This window comes from Leucopleurus acutus, assembly GCF_964270905.1.
Source record: "Leucopleurus acutus genome assembly, chromosome: 3".
NCBI classification, from domain to species: Eukaryota; Metazoa; Chordata; class Mammalia; order Artiodactyla; family Delphinidae; genus Leucopleurus; species Leucopleurus acutus.
Window position 1 is genome coordinate 14,119,666 of NC_139145.1, and position 16,228 is coordinate 14,135,893.

The 16,228-nt window shown below is 43.7% G+C and overlaps 1 pseudogene across 1 annotated transcript; it reads left to right on the top strand.

Annotated features, from left to right (window-relative positions):
• Positions 1 to 5,037: 5,037 nt before the first annotated feature.
• Positions 5,038 to 7,631, top strand: LOC309960062 (inner centromere protein-like; annotated as a pseudogene). The gene has a single exon. The product of its transcript is annotated as an inner centromere protein-like (transcript).
• The last annotated feature ends 8,597 nt before the right edge of the window (positions 7,632 to 16,228 follow it).

The following is a 16,228-nucleotide window of genomic DNA, read 5'->3' on the forward strand; positions in this document are numbered from 1 at the left end:
TAATTGACTATAGGTGCAGGGGTTTATTTCTGGGCTCTTTATTCTATTTGATTATTTTAGTTTTAGTGTTGTTTTAGTGTTGATACCATGTTATTTTTATTACTGTAGCTTTGTAGTATGGTATGAAGTCTAGGATTGTTATACCTCCAGCTTTGTTCTTTTTTTCTCAACATTGCTTTATTTGGGGTCTTCTCTGGTTCCATATGAATTTTAGGTAGTTCTGTGAAAAAGTCATGGGTATTTTGATAAGGATTGCACTTAATCCTTAGATTGCTTTGGGGATTATGGACATTTTAACAATATTAATTCCTCCAATTCATGAACACATTTCCATTTCTTTGTACCATCTTCACTTTCCTTCATCAACATCATTTTATAGTTTTCAGCATACAGATCTTTCACCTCCTTGGTTAAGTTTATTACTAGGTATTTCATTCTTTTTGATGTGACTTTTTTTTTTTTTTTTTTTTTTAGTGGTACGTGGGCCTCTCACTGTTGTGGCCTCTCCAGTTGTGGAGCACAGGCTCCGGACGCACAGGCTCAGTGGCCATGGCTCACGGGCCTAGCCGCTCCGCGGCATGTGAGATCTTCCCGGACTGGGGCACGAACCCGTGTCCCCTGCATCGGCAGGCGGCCTCTCAACCACTGCGCCACCAGGGAAGGCCCTGATGTGACTTTAAATGGGATAAATGGGATTTTTTTCTGCTTCCTTTTCCTGATAGTTCATTATTAGTGTAAAGAAAAGCAATAGATTTATGTATATTGATCTTGTGTCCTGCAACGTTGCTGAATTAATTTATTATTTCTAATAGTTTTGGGGTGGAGACTTTAAGATTGTCTATATAAAATATAATGTCATCTGCAAATAGCAGCAGTTTAACCTCTTCCCTTCTTATTTGGTTGCCTTTTACTTCTTTATCTTGTCTGATTGCTGTGGCTAGAACTTCCAAATCTATGTTAAATAGAAGTGGTTAGAGTGAGCATCCTTGCCTTGTTCCTGAGTTTAGTGAGAAAACTTTCAACTTTTCATCATTAAGCATTATATTGGCTGTGAGTTTGTTGTAAATGGCCTTTATTATGTTGAGATATGTTTCTCTGTACCCACTTTGATGAAAGCTTTTATCATGAATGGATGTTGAATTTTGTCAGATGCTTTTTCTGTGTCTATTGAGATGATTGTGTGATTTTCATCCTTGCTTTTGTTAATGTGGTATATCACATTGATTGATTTGTGAATGTTGAAACACACTTGTATCCCTGGAATAAATCCAACTTGATCATGCTGTATGATCCTTTTTATGTATTGTTGTATTTGTTTTGCTAATATTTTGTTGGGGTTTTTTGCATCTATATTCATCAGATATTGGCCTGTAATTTTCCTTTTTTTGTAGTGTCTTTGTCTGGTTTTGGTATCGGGGTAATGGTGGCCTCATAAAATTAATTTGGGAGTGTTCCGTCATCTTTGATTTTTTGAAAAGTTTGAGAAGGATTAGGTATTAGTTCTTCTTTATATGTTTGGTAGAATTCCCCTGTTATCTGTCTGATCCTGGACTTTTGTTTTCTAAGAGTTTTTTAAATTTCAAATTCAATTTCACTTCTAGTGATCAGTCTGTTCAAATTGTCTGTTTCTTCTTGAATCAGTCTTGGCAGAACTTTATGTTTCTAGAAATTTGTCCATCTCTTCTAGGTTGTCCAATTTGTTGGCATATAGCTGTTCATAGTATTCTCTTACGATTTTTTTGTATTCTGTGGTATCAGTTGTTATTTCTCCTGTATGAGTTTTTATTTTATTTGGGTCCTCTCTCTTTTTCTCTTGGTGACCCTGGCTAAAGGTTTATCAATTTTTGTCTGCCTTTAAAAAAAAAAACTCTTGGTTTCATATATCTTTTCTGTTGTTTTTTATCTCTATTTTATTTATTTCTGGTCTGATCTTTATAATTTCCTTCCTTCTGCTGACTTTGGGTTTTGTTTGTCCTTCTTTTTCTAATTATTTTAGGTGGTAGATTAGGTTGTTTATTTTAGATTTTTCTTCTTTCTTGAGGGTGGCCTGTATCACTATGAACTTCCCTCTTAGAACTCTCATAGATTTTGGAAAGTTGTGTTTTCATTTTCATTCATCTCAAGGTATTTTCTGATTTCTTCATTGACCCATTGTTTTTTTAGTAGCATGTTGTTTAGTCTCTACATGCTTGTTCTTTTCCCATTTTTCTTTCTCTAGTTGATTTCTAGTTTCATACCATTTGGGTCACAAAAAACGCTTGATATAATTTCTATCCTCTTAAATTTGTTGAGGCCTCTTTTGTGACTAAGCATGAGATCTCTCCTGAAGAAGCTTCCATGTACACTTGAAGAGAATGTGTATTCTGCTGGTTTTTGATGTAAAGTCCTGTAGCTATTAATTAAGTCCAACTGATCTATTGTGTCATTTAAGACCACTGTAGCCTTATTGCTTTTCTGTCTGGATGATCTGTCTGTTGATGTCAGTGGGGGTGTTAAAATCCCCTACAGTTATTATATTATCATCAATTTCTTCCTTTATGTCTCTTAGTATTTGCTTTACATATTTAGGTGCTCCTGTACTGGGTGTTTATATGTTAACAAGTGTAATATACTCTTCTTGTATTGATCCTATTATCATTACATAATGCCCTTCTTTGTCTTTCATTATCGACTTTGTTTTAAAGTCTATTTTGTCTTATATGAGTATTGCTAATGCTGCTTTCTTGTCATTTCTGTTTCCATGAAATACCAACTTCATTCTGTGAGGTTATCATTACCCTGATACCAAAACCAGACAAAGACATGAATAAAAGTAATATTACAGGTCAATATATCTGATGTTTATAGATGCAAAATTCCTCAACAACACATTAGCAAAGTAAATTCAATCATATGCTATGATCAAATGGGATTTATTCAATATTCCCAAATCAATCAATGCAGTACACCACATTAACAAAAGAAAGGATAAGAATCACATGATCGCCTCAATAGATGTAGGAAAAGTATCTGACAAAATTCAACATCCATTCATGATAAAAACTCTCAACAAAGTTGCTATAGAGGGAACATATCTCAACATAATAAAGGCCATTTATGACAAACCTATAGATAATATCATATTCAATGGTGAAAAGCTAAAGCTTTTCCTCTAAAATCAGGAACAAGACAAGGATGCCCATTCTCACCATTTCTATTTAATGTTGCAATCAGACCAAAAAAAAAAAAAAAAAGAAAGAAAGAAAGAAAGAAATAAAAGGCATACAAATTGGAAGGAAAGAAGTATAACTGTCACTATTTATAGATTACATGATACTTTATATAGAAAACCCTAAAGTCTGCATCAAAACATTATTAGAACTAATAAATGAATTCAGTACAGTTGCAGGAGACAAGATTAATATACATAAATCTATTGTTTTTCTATACACTAATAATAAACTATCAGAAAAAGGAAGCAAGGAAACAATCCCATTCACAAAAAGAATGAAATACCAAAGAATAAACTTAACCAAGGAGGTGAAAGATCTATACTCTGAAAACTATAAAATGCTGATGAAGGAAACTGGAGATAATACAAAGAAATGGAAAGATATCCCTTGTTCATGAATTGAAAGAATATTGTTAAAATGTCCATACTCCTCAAAGCAATCTAAGAATTGAGGGCAATCCCTATCAAAATACCCATAACATTTTCCACTATAACAAATAATCCTAAAATTTATACGGAATTACAAAAGACCCCAAATAGCCAAAGCAATCTTGAGAAAAATGAACACAGTTAGAGGTATCATGCTCCCTGACTTTATACTACACCATAAAGCTATATTAGTCAAAAGAGTACTGGCACAAAGAGAGACACATAGATTAATGGAACAGAATAGAAAGCTCAGAAATTAACCCATGCACCTATGGTCAATTAATCTACGACAAAGGAGGCAAAAATATACACTGGGGAAAAGAGAGTCTCTTCCATATGTGGTGTTGGGAAAACTGGACAGCTACATGTAAAAGAATAAAATTAGAACATTTTTTCAAACTGTATTAAAAAAAAACCTCAAAATGGATTAAAGACCTGAAAATGTAAGACCAGAAACCATAAAACTCCTAGAAGAAAACATAGGCAGTACACTCTATGACATAAGTCTTAGCAATATTTTGGGGGATCTGTCTTCTCAGGCAAGGGAAACAAAAGCAAAAATAAACAAATGGGACCAAACTAAACTTAAAAACTTTTGTACAGTGAAGGAAACCATAGACGAAACAAAAAGACAACCTACTGAATGGGAGATAATATTTGCAAATGGTATGTCCAATAAGGGGTTGGTATCCAAAATATACAAAAAGCTCATACAACTCTGTATCAAAGAAACAAACAACCCAATCAAGAAATGGGCAAGGCTTCCCTGGTGGCGCAGTGGTTGAGAGTCCGCCTGCCGATGCAGAGGACACGGGTTCATGCCCTGGTCCGGGAAGATCCCACATGCCGCGGAGCGGCTGGGCCCGTGAGCCACGGCCTCTGAGCCTGCGCGTCCGGAGCCTGTGCTCCGCAACGGGAGAGGCCACAACAGTGAGAGGCCCGCGTACCGCAAAAAAAAAAAAAAAGTCTACAAATAATAAATGCTGGAGAGTGTGTGGAGGAAAAGGAATCCTCCTACAATGTTGGTGGAAATGTAAATTTGTACAGCCACTATGGAGAACAGTATGGAGGGTCCTTTAAAAAACTAAAAATAGAGCTACCTTATGATCCAGCAATCCGACTCCTGGGCATATATCCGGAGAAACCATAATTCAAAAAGACATGCACCCCAACGTTCATTGTAGCACTATTTACAATAGCCCGGACAAGGAAGCAACCTAAATGTCCATCGACAGATGAATGGATAAAGAAGATATGGTAGGTTGCTTCCTTGCAGCCGTGAGCTTTGGAGGCCGGGAGCGGTGGAACTCGGGCGGGCTGAGATCTGTGCTGGGAAGGGCGCCGGACTTGTATCGGAGCAGCACTTAGGAGACACGGTGCAGTCGAGCAGAGCCATCATGGGGACGACAGCCCTAGGGCCCATTCACTTGCTGGAGCTCTGTGACCAGAAGCTCATGGGGCTTGTCTACAACGTGGACAATGACATAGTGTGGCTGGAGGAGATCGAGGAGGAGGCCGAGCGCACGTTCACCAGAGAATTCAGCAAAGAGCCCGAGCTGATGCCCAAAACACCTTCTCAGAAGAACCGATGGAAAAAGAGACGGATTTCTTATGTTCAGGATGAAAACAGAGACCCCATCCGGAGAACGTTGTCCCACAGAAAGACGCGAAGCAGCTGTCAGAGCTCCCGGCACCTCCGTAACAAGGACAAGCTGGCCACAGTGGTGGGGGAGAACGGCTCCGTCCTGCGGCGGGTGACCCGTGCTGCGGCCGCAGCTGCAGCGACCTCCGCGGCAGCTGCTCCTTCGCCCACCCCTGAGTCTCCCACGGTGCTGACCAAGAAGCCCAAGGACAGCCTGGCCCTGTGCCAGCTGGTACCCGGGGTGGAGACTGGCATCAGCGAGCGCCCGAGCGCTGAGCAGCACCTCAGCCAGCTCGTCTGCCCAGGCTCCGTCCCCCACCCCGGCTCCGGCCACGGCTTCGGCCTCTCATATCACCTTGACCTCGGAGGACGACTCAACACCCCAGAAGTCAGAGGCTGAGAGACTGGAGTCTGTCCCCGTGAGCTCCCTGATAACTACACCCCAGGACCCCAAGAGCCGAGGGGGCGGGGCATAAAGGTCCGCCTCCAAGCTCAGAATTGCCGCGACCTCCCCAGGCCCGCAGGACTCGCCCAGCTCTCTCGCCTCCCCGTGGCGGGAGCGGGTGCTGGCTCCCATCCTGACAGATAACTTCTCCACGCCCACGCGCTCCCATGTGGGCCGCGGATCCGTGCGGCGCAGCCTGATCGCCCCGTCCTCCCCGGGGCCCCAGGTCTCGCTAGCCCAGAATTACTCCCTGGTTTCCAAAGAGGAGAGAACCGTCCGAAGATCAAGCAGAAGGATTGCCAGGAAGGCCACCAAAGAGCCGGCCGCCTCATCTGCCACAGTTACCTGGAGAGGCTCCTGCATGTCGAGGTGCCCCAGAAAGCGAGCCCCAAGGCGGAGGAGCCCAGCAAGGAAGCTGAGCCGGAGAAGACGGCCGAGCCGGAGGTCCCCAAAGCAATGGCAGTGCCTTGCGGCTCCGCAGTGCCACCAAGATCGCCATTAGCAAGCCCGGCTCGCAGCCTGCAGCCGGCGGCCAGGGAACGCCCTCTGAAGGGTGGCGGGAGGCCGAGACTGACCAAGCAGATGGCCCCAAGGAGCCGCCTCCGAGTGTCAGGAGGAAACGCAGCTACAAGCAGGCAGTGTGTGAGCTGGACGAGGAGCAGCAGCTGGGGGGTGAGGAGCTGCAGCCCCCCAGCAGCAAGACCCCTTGCCCGCCCTATCCCGCCAGCAAGGTGGTGCGGCCCCTCCGGCCCCTCCTGTAGACCGTGCAGAGGAACGAGCTGCTCATGACCCCGACCTCGACCCCCAACAGCAGCATCATGAAATCCTTCATTAAAGCGCAACGCTCCCCTGCGCGTGGACCCCAAGGAGGAGCTGCAGCGGCTGGAGAACCTGCGGCGTTAGGAGGAGGCCGAGCAGCTCCGCGGGAAAAAGGTGGAGGACAAGCGGCGGCGGCTGGAGGAGGTGAAGCTGAAGCGTGAGGAGCGCCTCCCTAAGGCGCTGCAGACCCGGGAACGGGTGGAAAGGATGAAGCAGGAGAAGAAGGAACAGATGGAGCGGCAGTTTGCTCAAATCGACTAGAAGAAGAAGGCCAAAGAGGAGCGTCTGGCCGAGGAGAAGGCCAAGAAGATGGAGGAGGTGGAGGCGCTCAGGAGGCAGCAGGAGGAGGAGGCGCGGAGGCTCAGGTGGCTACAGCAGGAGGAGGAGGAGGAGAGGCGCCCCCAGGAGCTGCTGCCGAAGAGGAAGGAGGAGGAGCGGGAGCGGCGGCGGGAGCGGCGGCGGGAGCGGGAGCGGCGGCGGGAGCGGGAGCGGCGGCGGGAGCGGGAGCGGCGGCGGAGCGGGAGAGGCTCCAGGCCCAGAGGGAGCTGCAGGAGAGGGAGAAGGCCCTGCGGCTACAGAAGGAGCGGCTGCAGAGGGAGCTGGAGGAGAAGAAGAAGGAAGAACAGCAGCGCCTGGCTGAGCAGCGGCTGCAGGAGGAGCAGGAGAAAAGCCAAGGAGGCCGCGGTGGCCAGCAAAAGCCTGAACGTGACCGTGGACGTGCAGTCTCCAGCTTGTACCTCGCATCAAATGACTCCACAGGGCACCGCCCCCCCAAGATCAACCCAGAGAACTACGGGATGGATCTGAACAGCGATGACTCCCCCGATGACGAGGCCCATCCCCGGAAGCCCATCCCCAACTGGGCCAGAGGCACCCAGCTTAGCCAGGCCATCATCCGGCAGTACTACCACCCCCGGAACCTCCTGCAGCTCTTCGGAACCATTCTCCCACTGGACTTGGAGGACATCTTCAAGAAGATCAAGCCCCGCTACCATAAGCGCACCAGCTCTGCCGTGTGGAACCCGCTGCCCCTGCAGGGCACCAGGGTCCCTGGCAGCCTGGCCTACAGCCTGAAGAAGCACTGAGCCAGGCCCTTGGGCCTGCTCGGCAGTCTCAGCCTTCATCTGTGTCTATATGTCTGTGTCTCTGGTGCCATCCTGCCTGGTATCCTGTCGCTGAGGGTTCGGTCAAGTGTATATAAACGTCCTCTGTGTGCTACAGGGGGAAGGCGGCTTGGGCCTGCTGGGAGGTTGAGCTTGTTGAGTGTTCGGGGAAGACCCAGGCCCAGCCTTGCCTGGTCTGCTGACAGCACTCTGTAAATAGATTGTTAGAGTTCAGCTGAATTTTAGCCTCTAGTGTTTGAGAGCTAGAGTAATAAAGTCTATTCCTTCACGCCTGCTGTGAGTATCATGAAGACTGGGCTTCTCTTCAGAAAGCCCTGGACCCTGGCCCCATCTCGGGCCGCTGGATGGGCTAGAGGAATAGGACCTGCTTATACTCCTGGAGTGTGCGTCAAGGTCTCCTGGGTCCCACCCCCAGAGATGCCGATGGAGTGGGTGATTCTGATGCCAGCCCTGGACAACCCTGAGAAACACTTCAGTTACTTTCATGTTGGGGCAGGTGACGATACTTCCTGTTTTTCTGGGGAGCGCCCTGCCTGTAAAGGGGGCCTCATTCCAGTGGTAAGACCTGGAGTTGAGGTCAGGAGAATTGGGCTCTTGACACAGCTCTGCCACTTAAGAGAGGCCCTCAGCCCCTCCACGCCTCAGGCTCCACCCACCCTTGCTGCATGGATGGTGAAAGGACTTAAGAATGTGGACGTGCTGCTGAAGCAGGAGATCGGGGTTAGGAAGGGAACATCTCTTGAAACTCCCTCAGGACCAGTACGTGCAAGTAGTTGAGATGTTTCTCCAACAAATCCAGGCAGCTGCTAATTAAATGCTTAGTGTCCATGGAAGCTGGCCCTGCCCCATCGCTGCCAACCATGTTCTAAACGTGCCACAGCTTCATCATCTCCTACTCCAGCCCCTGGAATGGGGGTTGGTGAATTTGGGCCTATGGGCCAAATCAAGTCGCAATCCATTTTTGTAAAGTTTCATTGGAACCCGCCCAGTAGAAATGAATGCCTGTTGTCTCCGGCTGCTCCGCTGAGGGCAGAGTTAAGTAGTTACAACAGAGGCCTTATGGTTCGCAAAGCTGAGAATATTTACTGTGAACCTTTACAGAAAATGTTTGCTGACCCTGCTTTAGGACAAAATCAAGGCTGAATATAAGAGAGCTTTTTAAAATGAGTAAAGAGTGAATGCACACAACAGGCTGAAATCTAGAAGATTCCACCATGCAAAGAAAATCATTTTACAGTTCATTCAAATACGGTGCGAATTTAAATTTGTTCCATGTGTTCTCTGATGAGAAACTGTTGTGTTGAGTCAACTGGTGAGTGTGTCTTTGCCTGAAACCACAATGTCAATGTCAAAATATTACCTCTTATAAAAACATATTTATATAGTGTGTATTTTTATAGTGTGTTTGAGAAAACAATTGTTATTCAGCAAAAAGGTAGCTACAGGTTGCGCTGCATCTTCACTCGTACTTGATATTGTCAGTGCTTCTTATTTTAGCTATTCTAATAGACGCGTAGTGAATTCTCATCATGGTTTTAATTTGCATTTCCCTAATGGCTAGTGATGGTGAACATCTGCTCAATGTGCTTACTTGCCATCTGTGTATCTTCTCTGGCAAAGTGTTTGTTCAACTCATTTGTTCTTTTTCTTTTTTCGTTCCTTTTTTATTGGGCCATGATTCCCTCTTTCTTCATGTGCCTTGTGATTTTTTTCTTTTTTTTTTTTTTTTGCCATGTCACATGGCATGTGAGATTTTAGTTCCCCAATCAGGGGACAAGGTATCAAACCCGTGCCCCCTGCAGTGGCAGCACCAAGTCTTAACCAGTGGACCACCAGGGAAGTCCCTCATTTGTTCATTTTTAAATTGAGTCGTTAGTTTTCTTACTGTTGTGTTTAGACTCTCTATGTATTGTGGATACAAATCTGTTGTCAGATACGTACTTTGCAGTATTTTCTCCTAGTCTGCAACTTGTCTTTTCATTCACTTAACCATATTTTTCACAGAGCAAAACTTTAATTTTGATGAAATCCAATTTATCAACTTTTTTTCCTTTTATGGATTGTGCTTTTTTTGGCTTCATGTCTAAGAAATCTTTGTCTAGCCCCAGTTCTCAAAGATTTTCTCCTATATTTTCTTCTAAATATTTTATAGATTTATATGTTATATTTAGGCTTATGATCTGTTTTGAGTTAATTTTTTTTTAAATGTGAGGTTTATGTTTTTTGTTTTGGGGAGCATATAGATGGATGTCCAGTTGTTCTAGAGCCATTTGTTTAAAAGACTATTCTTTTTCACTGAATTTCTTTTGTATCTTTGTCAAGAGTCAATCAGCCATATTTGTATGGGTCTATTTCCAGACTTTGTATTCCCTTTCATTGATCTATGGGTCTCTCCTTTTACCAATACCGCATGGCCAAGATTACTGTAGCTTGTATAAGTCTTAAAAATCTGGTAGTGAGGCTTCCCTGGTGGCGCAGTGCTTGAGGGTCCGCCTGCCGATGCAGGGGACACAGGTTCGTTCCCTGGTCCAGGAGGATCCCACATGCCGCGGAGCGGCTGGGCCCCTGAGCCTTGGCCGCTGAGCCTGCGTGTCCGGAGCCTGTGCTCCGCGACGGGAGAGGCCGCAACAGTGAGAGGCCCGCGTACCGCAAAAAAAAAAAAAAAAAAAAATCTGGTAGTGTGATTTCTCCATCTTTATTCTTTTCAAAATTATTTTGGCTTTTCTATCAATTTTGCCTTTCTGTATAAATTTTAGAATCTGCTTATCTATACAAAAACACTGCTGGGATTTTGATTGAAATTACATTAAATCTATATAAGTTTGGGGAGAATTCACATGTTTATGATAGTGAGTCTACTAATCCATGAACATTATATATCTCTTCACTTATTTACATCTTTGGTTTCTTTTATCAGCATTCTGTAGTTTCAGCATGCAGATCCTATATAAGTTTTGTTAGATTTATAGCTAAGTATTTATTTTCTTGGAGTTGTTATAAATGGTATTGTCCTTCTAAAAAAAAAAAAAAGAAGATATGGTATATATATACAGTGGAATAGTACTCAGCCATAAAAAGAATGAAATAATGCCATTTGCAGCAACATGGATGGACCTAGAGATGATCATACTAAGTGAAGTAAGTCAGACAAACATGTGATATTGTTTATATGTGGAATCAAATAAATGAACTTACGTACAAAACAGAAATAGACTCACAGACACAGAAAACAAAGTTATGGTTACCAAAGGGGAAATGGAGAGAAGAATAAATTAGGAGGTTGGGATTAACACATATACACTACTATATGTAAAATAGATAACCAACAAGGACCTACTGTATAGCACAAGGAACTATACTCAATATTTTGTAATAACCTGTAAGGGAAAAGAATCTGAAAAATAATATATATGTATATAGATATATATGTGTATATAACTGAATCACTTTGCTGTACACCTGAAACTAACACGACATTGTAAATCAACTATACTTCAAATTTTTTTAATTAAAAGGAATCTGAGAGATCAAAGTGAAAAAAAAGTGGGCAGAATACCTGAATAGACATTTTTCCAAAGAAGACATACAGATGGCCAACAGGCACACGAAAAGATGCTCAATGTACTAACCATCAGGGAATAGCAAATCGAAAGCACAATGAGATATCACTTAATACCTGTCAGAGCAACTATCATCAAAAGACCAAAAATAGCAAGTGTTGGCAGGATGTGGAGAAAAGAGAACCCTAATACACTGTTGACAGTTATGTAAATTAACACAGCCACTACGGAAAACAGTGTGGAGATTCCTCAAAAAACTAAAAATCCAGCTATTCCATCATGGGTATATATCTGAAGAAAACAAAAGCCATAATTCAAAAAGATACATGCACTCCAATGTTCATAGCAGCATTATTTACAATTGCCAAGATTTGGAAGCAACCTAAGTGTCCATCAATGGTTGAATGCATAAAGAAGATGTGATATATATATATAGTTATATATATATATAGGTATATATATATATATATACACACACATATAATTATATATCCAGTTATACATATAATTATATACCTAGTTATAGACATAGGTATAGATAGATATAAAATGGAATAATACTCAGCCATAAAAAGAATGACGTTTTTCCATTTGTAACAACATGTATGGATCTGGAGAGTTTTATGCTGAGTGAAATAAGTCAAAGAAAGACAAATAGTACATGTTTTCATGTATCTGTGGAATCTAAAAACAAACGAATGTAATAAAACAGAAACAGACTCACAAATACAGAGAATAAACTAGTGGTTACCAGTAGGAAAAGGGGTAGAGGGAGAGGCAATATGGGGTGGGGATTAAGAGGTACAAAATACAAGGTATAAAATAAATAAGATACAATATAATATGTTGCACGGAGACTATAGCCAATATTTTATAACAACTTCAAATGGAGTATAATCTACATAAATATCAAATAACTATGTTGTACACCTAAAAACTAGCATAATACTGTAAATCAACTATACTTCAATTTAAAAAAAAGTATTCCCTGTCTATGTGACTTTGCCGAACATCGGAGTAGACCAGGAAGGAGGGTGTTTTGAAAAACAAGAATGGGGGTCGGAGACCTGTCTAGGTGGAGCTTGTCTATTTCCACAGGTTTGTAGCTCAAAGAACTCTGTGTGGCCTGAGGCAGGGCAGTTGTCTGGTACCCACTGAAAACTGGGTCTGACATTGTGAGCAGTGGCAGAGGTCAGTTATTTAAGAAGGCTTCCCACCTGCTAGTGGAGGTAAGGTGAGAGCAGGTCCAGGTCAGCTTAAATGGAGAGCACTGAGAGAGATGCATCTCCTCTAGATGTCATGTCATGGATCGCCATGTGCCAAACAAGCAGAGGGTTTGAGACTGTTTCACATTCCATAGTATGAGGCTCTGGAGCCCCTTGAGAAGGAGCTGTGTGACATAAGGCAAAGTGAGGCAGCAAGACAAGACTGTTGGCCAAAAAAAGCTGAGAGTGACACGGTCCCATCTCTTCATTGCATGTCAGCCCACTCTACATTGATGCTTCCAGTGTTTGGAATGTTCAAATGCTCATTCCCTCCTTCACTCCTCTCCCCACACTCTTACCACAAAGCCAGACTATTTTCCTTGAATTTTTCCTGATAGAAGGGGTATGACAATCAACCTTGAAAATGTTTAATTACTTTATTCATTCACTGCAACTTTAAAATCACTTCAGTTCCTGTTTAGCGTGGAATGGAGGCAGACAACAAGGTAATTCAGTGTGAGCTCACTGCCATGGCTATTTGGAACTCCTGAAGCAACAGGCAGAATGCTACTTCCAGGGAAAGTGTGACTTCCTGAGGGGAGGGAGGGAGGGAAGAATAGAAAGGGAGAGAAGGAGAATATTCTTTTTATAAATCTTGTAGAGGCCTTGTTGTATAACTGTGAATACGTGAATTTGCTAATTTTCAGTAAGGCAGAAGTTGATAGAAAAAAGAACAAATGTGAAGTGAATTTACACCAGAGGCCCTAGAAGGTGGGAAGTATAAAGACAAGATGTGGTTGGAGAAAAGGGGATAGGGAGGATGAATCAAAGGAAGGGGAAAAAAAGAATCTAGGAAAAAACAGTTCAGTTTGGGGAGAGAGGTGTTGGAACCACATGTGTGTGCCGTGTAACCGGATGTAGAACTGCCAGGGTGTGGATTGGGGTTGGATGTCCATCTCTTTTGGACCATAAAAGGGAGCGATAGAACAAGGAATGGTAGGTCAGACTAGCTGTTGCAGGTGAGGCCTCGCCCAAGAAGGCCTTTGATGAAATCCCCAGGTAGGCGGCCATGGGGCTCAGGTCTACAGTTTCAGAAACTCAGGTTTCTTGATTTATTCATAAATCTGAGGAATCAATGCAACCAAAGTCCCCAAGAGACTATGTAAATGAAAATTCCACTCCCTGACAATTCACACTACTGTCAGCAGAGGGCGCCCCTGCCCAATGAAGACCAAATGCAAATTAACATGTTTCAAGGCAGTTAATCTGGGCAGTAGGGTTATGGATGAACTTTGTTTTCTTTTTCTTTTTCTACATCTTACAAGAGTTATACAATGCAAATATACACTACTTATAAGATCACCAAAATTATGTGAAAATAAGATTTATTCTGCAACTTTCTGTCAAATGGTATAGAAAGTTATATATATTTGCCATATTACAAAATATTAATTGTCATATCATCTCAATGGAAGGGATATGAGTCTTCTTGGTACTAGTCTTTCAACTTCTCTATGGGCTTGAAAATTTTCATAATAAAAACTTGGGGAATATTTTGAATATAAATTTGAAAAAAAAAAAAGCTTGGGGAGGAAATAAAAGATATTCACATCTATTAGTTCAAGGACCACTTCTACCTAAAAAATAGAGCCAGTCTCCTAGATAGCAATATCCTCACCCCTACGGATTGGTGAGTAAATGTTAAAAAATTCTTATTCTCAAAATATTTGTTTAAACATTCCCTTCTGGTTACATAAAATCTTACATTTCAGTGACAGAACATAGTACCTAAGACCACCAGGTACCACTGTCCCTTAACAAACTACCCCAAAACTTGGCATCATAAAACAACTGTTTTATTTTACTCCCTATTTGTGGGTCATAAATTCAGGAAGTGTTTGGCTGGGCAGTTGTCACTTGGGGTGTCCCATGCAGTTTCAGGTAGGTGTCAGCAGAGCAGCAGACGTCCAAGGACCCCACCCCACCCCACCCACCCCCGGGCTGGTTATGCAATGTGGGTGACTCACAGGGCTGCAGCCTCTCCAGCAATGCAGCCTCAGGGTCATTGGACTTCTTACAAGGCAGCTACACACAGCTCAAGGCTCAGAATTTGTGCAGTCCAGCAAACGAGGCAGAACCCAGCTCCCCTTTCATGACCTGGGGCCTCACTCCTGCCCACTGCATGGTTTCATGTAGGCCAAGGTGGCTAGTACCACCACGGTAAGAGAAGTTTTAGCTGAACACACGGCTGTCTCTCCATTTCCCTGTCTCCCCTGCAACTGGGGGGACTAGACCAAGTTCTGGTGACTGGGAGATGAGGGAAGGAGATATGCACAAATTCTAGGTTTCATTCTAAAAAGAAAGAGGCTTGCCCTCCCCTTCTCTTTCCTTCCTATCTGACTGGAGCCAGGGCACCATCTTTGACTGGGTGCTGGGAACCATGTGTTGAAGATGGTAGGACAAAGAAACAGAAGACTGAGTTCTTGGTGGGTGTGAATCTGCTGTAGCAGCCTCAAAATACCACCCACCTGGACTTCTGAGTGAATGAGGAATAAAACATCTTATTTAGGCCACCATCGTGTTGCGTTTCTGTGTTTTGGCTACCAGACTCGATACCCTATAAGGTAAAAGTCTGCTGCTTTTAATACAAGTGCATCTCCTGGAAGGGACACACAGATCCCTGTGAAACAGAGCAGGACCCCGTGGGGCCTTTCTGGGGACAGATCTCCACCCCTACCCGCACTCTTGTTGTGAAAAAGCTTTCGTTTTCTAGGCCTTCCCTGAGTTCCAAAGAGCAGATTTAATCAGAGAAGTGAGAAAATGCAGAAGCACTGGAAAACAGTCAAGCAAGATTCTGTGCCTCAAGACAGGAGATGTGGTGTCTGTCCCCATACCAGCAAGGGCCCTGACCTCTGCTCCTAGGTGGAGGGTGTGTGGGAGAACAGACAGAGATTCAAGGCCCTGGCTGGGCTGTAGGCAAACCCCTGATCGCTAAGAAAATCCTTTCAGGTAGCCTGAAGTCCCAACTGTTTGTTAAAGATATTTAAGAAAGAGGGTAAATGATTAAAATTATGGTGAAGGTGAATATTTGACATGGTTACATGTAAATGTTTAACTTACATAAAGCTAAATAAATATTTATGTAAAGTTATGGCTTTTATAGATGATTTACCGATTTATCTACATATAGGAGAAAGATGCCTGATAGGAGTAAACAGAGATGGGACTGGGGGGGGTGGTATGTACGTGTGAATATTTTATTATCTGCTTTCTGAAATGAATATATTTCACTTTTGTAACAAGAAAAAAGGAAATGATACCTTTCACTTTATTTATTTATTTATTTAGTGGTACACAGGCATCTCACTGTTGTGGCCTCTCCCGTTGCGGCACACAGGCTCCAGACGCGCAGGCTCAGCGGCCATGGCTCACGGGCCCAGCCGCTGCGCGGCATGTGGGATCCTCCCGGACCGGGGCACGAACCCATGTCCCCTGCATCGGCAGGCGGACTCTCAACCACTGCGCCACCAGGGAAGCCCACCTTTCACTTTAAAAGGTTGCTGCATCTAACAATCTAAACTCAGCACACACACCCCCTAAGCTCCCCTTCCCCCCACCCCACCTCCCCCCGTCCCAATCCCCATCCTCAAATCCGCTGTCAGCCCTACACCTGGCCCCCTACCACACCCCCAGGTACGACCCCCCAGCCTTGGTCTGTTTTTGAACAAACCCCAGGGGATCAACCCAAGGCTCAGGGGGACCCTGGCCAGAGACTCTATCCAACACATCCGTC